The sequence below is a fragment of the Diospyros lotus genome, chromosome 1 (genome assembly GCF_014633365.1).
Source record: "Diospyros lotus cultivar Yz01 chromosome 1, ASM1463336v1, whole genome shotgun sequence".
NCBI lineage: Eukaryota > Viridiplantae > Streptophyta > Magnoliopsida > Ericales > Ebenaceae > Diospyros > Diospyros lotus.
In genome coordinates this window covers 15,106,863-15,113,911 of record NC_068338.1, presented here as the reverse complement: position 1 = coordinate 15,113,911, position 7,049 = coordinate 15,106,863, and positions in this window count along the sequence as shown.

Genomic DNA, 7,049 nt, shown 5'->3' with positions numbered 1-7,049 from the left:
TGATATGAAAATCACATGCCATGCACCTATTCTTTTATAAGTGAAACCAGTTGATGCAATACACCATATGTTCAATATGCATACAATGTCAATACCTTTTAAGTAAAAACGCTTACAAAAAAACATCCTAAGTTCAAGAGGGTATAACTACTTGCTAGAACTGGTCTAAACACGTGCAACCTAAGCTCGGGAGGGTAGAACCGCTCACCTGAACCCACTACACTCACATTAAACCATTTATAAGACAAAGGGTAAGACTTGGATCGAACCACTCATCTTGTTTGAAATGTCTATTTGTGCCTCGTAATACATGTTTGGCCTCGAAAGTCGTGCAATCCTTTCTTTTAACAGTCAAATCGTCTCCTGTTTGCTATTGTGTCTATAGAAATCAATATTCCTATTTTTTCCATAATTTTCTCAATTTTTCTTATTTTTCTCTATTTTTCGTAGCCTTTCTTTCCTTAGAAAATTCATAATAAATACCTAACACCTAATTTCACCAAATATTTTTACATAGATATTACTAAAATAATTTTAGAAAAATATTAAAATTAATTTCAGACCCAGCACGTACCTCACGCGCCCTCATGCGCTAAGCGCGTGGTTGAGGGTGGAGTCCAGGTATGCAACATGCGTGGCTGTCTTATCCGGTCGTCTTCTCCAATGACAGTTGTCTGCGACGATCTCTGATGGCCAAACTAATTATGGCCGTTTACAGGGTTTGATTCTGGCGAGCCCGATTCTCCAGCCATCTTGTTGAAAACCCTCTAAACCTATACCAAACTCCTCCAAACTCTCCAAAAATTCTTCCCACAACTCAAAGAACAAAAGCCATCTATCCTTAATGCTTGATTCAAGCCAAAATGCAAGCAATTTCACTCGATTTATTTTTGAAACCTTTGGCTCTCAACCCCTTTTTTTATACCTATTTTCGTAGTCGAAAACCACCAAATCTCGGTCATTCTTATCCCTTAAGCACCAGATCTAGCCTCTAACATCCTCGAATAGCCTTAAATCATGAGAAAAATCCCTTGAAATTTTTACCCAATCTTCGATCCCATCTGTCATTAAATCTGGTCACATCGTTGCCGTGCTTAGCCAATGGCCACCGCCTATCGATCCATCATAACCTAAAGGCTATTCTAGAGTCTCCAAGAAAGCTTCCCGATGGCCAGAGGCGGCTGGCCGGCGGCCACAGTGCGGCCGGTCAGTTTCCCACTGCATTTTGCAATTTTACACTTTCACCCCCCAATTAATTTCCAATTACAATTTGCTCATATCCTTGATACCCCTAAACTTTCCATCTATTCCACTAAGGCCTACAAGTTCCAAACTCTTCATTTCCCCCAGAGTTCCCAAAAAAATTATTGTTTCGACCTCCCTGGAGCAATTTACGCATTTTACACTTTGGCTCAGATGCCCCTAATAACATGTTTTTGCTCCCAAATCTCCGTGAATCTCTTGGTTTTGACAAACGTTAATTCCTTGGGCATTTTTATCTTCCTTGCTTTACTCTGATATGGTCACTTACCTCTTTTGTTCATGTTTAAAAATTACATATTGGCCTGAAACTATGATAAACCTCATTTTGATTCCTCAATTTCTAAAATTACTTTGATATAAAATACTGGGTATTACACCTTGGATCTTATTGGGTTGAGAGAATAAATCCTACCCCTCCATTACAATCACAATCCATGTGTTTGGGAGGTTTTAATCCCATCCATTGGATCTAATAAGATTTAATCTCCACCCTAGGAAGAAGCACAATCCTTGTCTTCATGGGAGATTTCATCTTGGCCCTTGATTCTTACTCAAGAATGATCTCTACCATCCATTCTAATCATTTAAAATTAATTTCCAATTATGTTGGTAATCCATGCCAACTTTCAAGACTCATTTATGGCCCTTGAATCAATTCTCATTCCAAGACCAAATCTCATCCATTGGATCCATCTTGAATTTCTAATTTCTCTCATTTATTTTAATGAGACAAGTTTCATGACATCATCTTGAATGACTAATTTCTATTTAAATCTCATTTATTTAATTCTTCCCATTTTTAACAATAAATGCATGACCATTTTTTATTTTCTTTTGTATTTACTTTATTCAACATAATGATGGCATTCATTAAATGCTTGAGAGATGCTTTTCTTTTCTTTTTTTAATTAATTTTAATTTCTCATTCTTCCTTCACAAGATCTTGCCAAGTGTCTCAACCACCCTAATTAATCAATTTCTTTTTTCTTTATTTATCTTTATCTCCTTGCATGCGACTTTGTCAAGTGTCACAATCCACTCTTACTTGGCCCCAAACGTTAAATCTTGGCCATCCTTTAAATTCTCCATAATTCAAAGTAAAATAAATTTTCCACAAAATCCAAACATACATTTATATATGTACATTTTCCACAAAATAATTTTCCTTGATAGGGATATTATCCAAATTACCAAATTTCCCTTCTTAAGGCATCTTAAATTTATACTATAATAGCTCGAGAGGCCAAGGTCAAGTCCAAGAAGGGACTCTAGAGAAGTTATTATATATATCGAGGATAGTAAGGAAGGAAACAATACTAACTAGATACCTTTTGGGTTGAATGTGGATAAAGAACTCCCAGATTAAGTGTGTTTGAGTTATGGTAGTTTAAGCATGGGTAACCACTGGGAAGTTCGCGTAAGCCCATCAAGGTATAAGTTGATCTAGTCCTTTATATCGCTTGATGCGGGATATTACAGGTGGTATCAGAGCTGACCCTTGGTGAAGGCGGTCCGATGAGGGCAGGGAGTGACGCTGGGGAGTGAGGACCTGAACAATGAGCAACTCTTAGCAGGCTTCGAAGATAGTAGCCCCCAAATGGGAGAAGATTTGGGACTAGTTGTAAGGTCATATAATGAGGACATTATGTGCTCAAGGGAGGGAGAATGTAATATCCCAAGAACCCAAGGTCGGGTCCAATAAAGGATTCTAGAGAAGCTAGTATATATATCGAGGATAGTAAGAAAGGAAACAACACTAGCTAGATACCTTTTAGGCTGAATATGGATAAAGAACTCTCGGGTTAAGCATGTTTGAGCTAGAGTAGCTCAAGGATGGGTGACTACTAGGAAGTTCAAGTAGGCCTATTAGGGTAAGTTGATCCGGTCCTTTCTATCGCTCGATGTGGGATGTTACACTTTAATTATTGTATTTGTTCCTCATTATAACTAAGAGAGTTATCTCTTAGATTTTCATTGATTATAAAATTTATTATTGTATAACCTAGCTTGTGAGCTAGAGGACCTACTGGTTATTGGTAGAAAGATTTGTATTTGTCTAGCTGGTTACTAAGGGGCCTACTTGAGTTGAAGTAAGAGGTGTTAGTGTATTTGGAAATCCTTAATAAGAAATTAAGATAGTGGATTAAGCCGATTGAATTGAATCACTATAAATCTCTTGTGTCATGCCTTTTTCTTTTTTGCTTTAAAATTGTTCAAGTTTTGGAAATATTGTTACTTATTCATTGTTTCATAACACTTCATACTCATTTTAAGCAAAAATTTTCAAATCTTCAAGTATTTTTTATAACACCCAATTCATCTCCCATTTTGGGTGTGTGGTGATATAATTGTGCTAACCTAACAAAAGCTCCTAATATTTTTAGCTTGTCTAGTGAATAAAGCATTGAACCTAAAAACCTATTGGGAACATCATTTTTCTTGTCCATAGTAATGGTTAGAACTAGACTTTGAAGTTTAATCATAGATAATTTCAATGAAAGAATGTTTAGACAATATTTAATGAAGTTCTAATTGTTTTAAAATAAAGAATAATTGCATTAAATGCAGTCACAACAACTATATTTTTCAAATTTCAAAGATTATTAGTCAAGTAAGGTTAATGGTTACTTGATTGTTTTTAGTATTTACTCAATTAAATAATTCATTATTGGATTATTGAATAATCTTACTCAATTAAGATTATCAAAGAGATATGTCATTACTCGACTATCTATTTTGTTACTCAACTAAAGAAAATAATACTCGATTAAAAATAGTTTTTAGTCAATTAACTTTTTAAATGTCATTATGTCCAAAAATAATACTTAACTAAATTGATTATATTGCTTGACTAATTTGGTTAATACTTGATTAAAAATAACTCTTAATCGATGAACTTTTTAAGTATCATTTTGTCCAAGAATAATACTCAACTAAATTGATTTTTACTCGACTAACTTAAGTATCAGAGAGTTTGCACAGGAATAATCTCTCGCACCTTTCACCATTTGTTCGTTTTGGCAAGCCTCTTGGTTCTCCAAGACCTCTCGGTTATTTGAGCTTTCCCATTCATCAACAAGCAGTTGCATGCTCATCAGCATCAACAAGTCATCATCTCTCAAGGCCATCTGATTATTTGCCACGAAGCCTCCTGATTATTTTTGGCCTCCTGATCATTTGTCTCAAGATCCTCTGATCATCCGTGGACAAGACTATCAAAAATCATATTTTCCATGTTGCAAATTTATTGTTATATTTTGAGAACAACAAGTATCATTTTGTCTAAGAATAATACTAGAAATTGATTATGTTTCTTGATTAAAAAAATCAATACTCAATTAAAAAATAACTTTTAGTCAATGAACTTCGTAAGTATCATTTTTTTTCAAGAATAATACTCGACTAAATTGATTATGTTATTCAACTAAGGGGCGTTTGTTAAAATTGGCAAAATAAAAGGTATCGAGATAAGGTTGGAATGCATTCCGGATCAAAATATGGAATGATCAAGATAAGACTTAAAAGCATTCCAAGATTTTTATCAGAGTGTTTGTTAATTTTTTTGGAATTCATTGATAATTATATTTTTTTCTTTTTATGTGTTTGTTAATGCATATGATAAGCACAAAGATAAGAGTTTTTTTTACCAAAATATCCTTATTACCAAATTTATGATTAAAATAGTATTTTATGATTAATATGAATTGTCAAAAAAATTAAAATTAAAAATAAAAATAATATTTTATTTTCTAAATTTATGTTCAAAAATAAATTAAAAAAGAGTTGGAAAGTAAAAATAATTATTATTAGAATTACAATAATTCTACCTAAATAATTAAAAATGGCCAAAACATATTTTTATAATAGATAATAAAATATAAAATTAAATAAAATAATTTAAAAATTGGTGAAAGGAATTATATTAGTTAATAAAATATATATAGAGAGAGAGAAATTTAAATTTTAAAAATCAATGAAATGAATAATGTTATTTAAATTTTAAAAATTGTCAAAACATATATAATAATTTAAAAATATATTAAATAATATTAATTATAAGACTTACATAAATAAGTTTTTTTAATAAATTTAAATCTTTAAAATGCATTAAATGGCATTAACTATCCTATAAGGGGTATATCAGTAATTGAGTCTTATCTTGAAAGAGTCAGATAAATTTATCCGACGAGGGAGATTGGATAAATTTATCTTAAAATGGAGAAATAAGAGGTCACGTGAGACTTTTTCTAGAAATTGTCAGATAGGTTTAACAAACATGTTAAAAAGACTAAGCATTCGGAATGTTTCCCACATCTAATATTTTCTCCCTCTTATCTTAATTAACAAACACTCCCTAAAAAAATTAATAGTCAATGAAAAGATGATTACTCGATTAAGTCAAGTGATTAATTGATTAACATTTTGAATATTGAATTCCCAGTATATTTTACTTGATTAAATTAAGTCTTATTACTCTAATAATATTTAAATATTAGTTTAAATTAAACTTTTCTAAGATAAATACTCGACTATATAAAATTTTACTCGAATAAAAAATATACTAATCGATTAATACCCTATTTTTAAATTTTATTTCACCCATTTTGTATTTTTATTAGTTTTGAACGTATATTTTGAAATAAATATCAAAATCAAGATTTGAACAAATATATTATTTTAATCCCATGTTTATATTTAAAAAATAAAAAGGTTGATAAAATTAGCACATGCGATGCAGAAAGCTTTATTAATCATAAATTATTACGTTGAGTGGGTGAGATCATATTCATCAACGCGTTGGGTGTCACAACGATGGTCGCGGTACGCAGGTAAGTCAACAGCTCTACTGTTCATAAGACAGAAATGTGTCCTGCCCTCGCTGTCCACGTTGGTGGATTGATGTGATTCCATCCCCACTTCCAATTCAAATTCATCGAATGAAAAAAGACATGCGGGCCGCGCGTAGTCAACTATGCACTTAATTTCTCTCAATTGGATAAACCTTATCACATATTAATTCCACATTTTTTTATCTTAAAATCAAGACTCTTTTAAGTTTTTTATTTTTACTCCGATTTATCATTAAAATTTTCCAACGGTTTAACTAAACTTGAATTAAAAAACAGATTAAAAAATAAATTCGACCCTTAAATTTTAAAATTTTCACCAAATTCATCCTTAAACTCTTTATGTGCCCTAATTCAAAGGTGAATTTGAAAGACAATATACACTTAAAACAAGCATTTTAAGAAGGGAGAGGTGACCCATTTTAAAAATTCCAACGTTATTACAGATTAAAAAAAGAGTTTTAGAGTTAAACTAATTAGAATTGAAAATTTTATGAAGCTAAATTTAGTATTCTCTTAAATCTAACATTTTAGAGGAAAGTGATTAATTTCGAAAAAGTCAAGAAGAGAATTTGAGATAAAAGAAAATTTAGAGACTAAAATGATCAAAATAAAAAAATTAAGCGTCAATTTGGTTCTTTTTTCTATCTTAATTTTTATATCTTCTCTCAATACTAAATTTTAATAATGAAGTCATATTATGTTGTTCGCGTCGAGCAACTTTTATGTTGCCAGACGTAAAATGCAAAAGAAGGGATGGATGTGTGGGTCCCATTCCCCCCTCTTCCCATTTATATTGTACGAAAATATCTTATAGGTGTCGTTTTCTCGTTTTTAAAATGTTTTCTATTTTTGTTTTAAATCTTATTTATGTCTATTTTTTAAAAAAAATATTCGTTTCCACATTTCTATTTCCTATAAAAAAACGTTTCCCATATC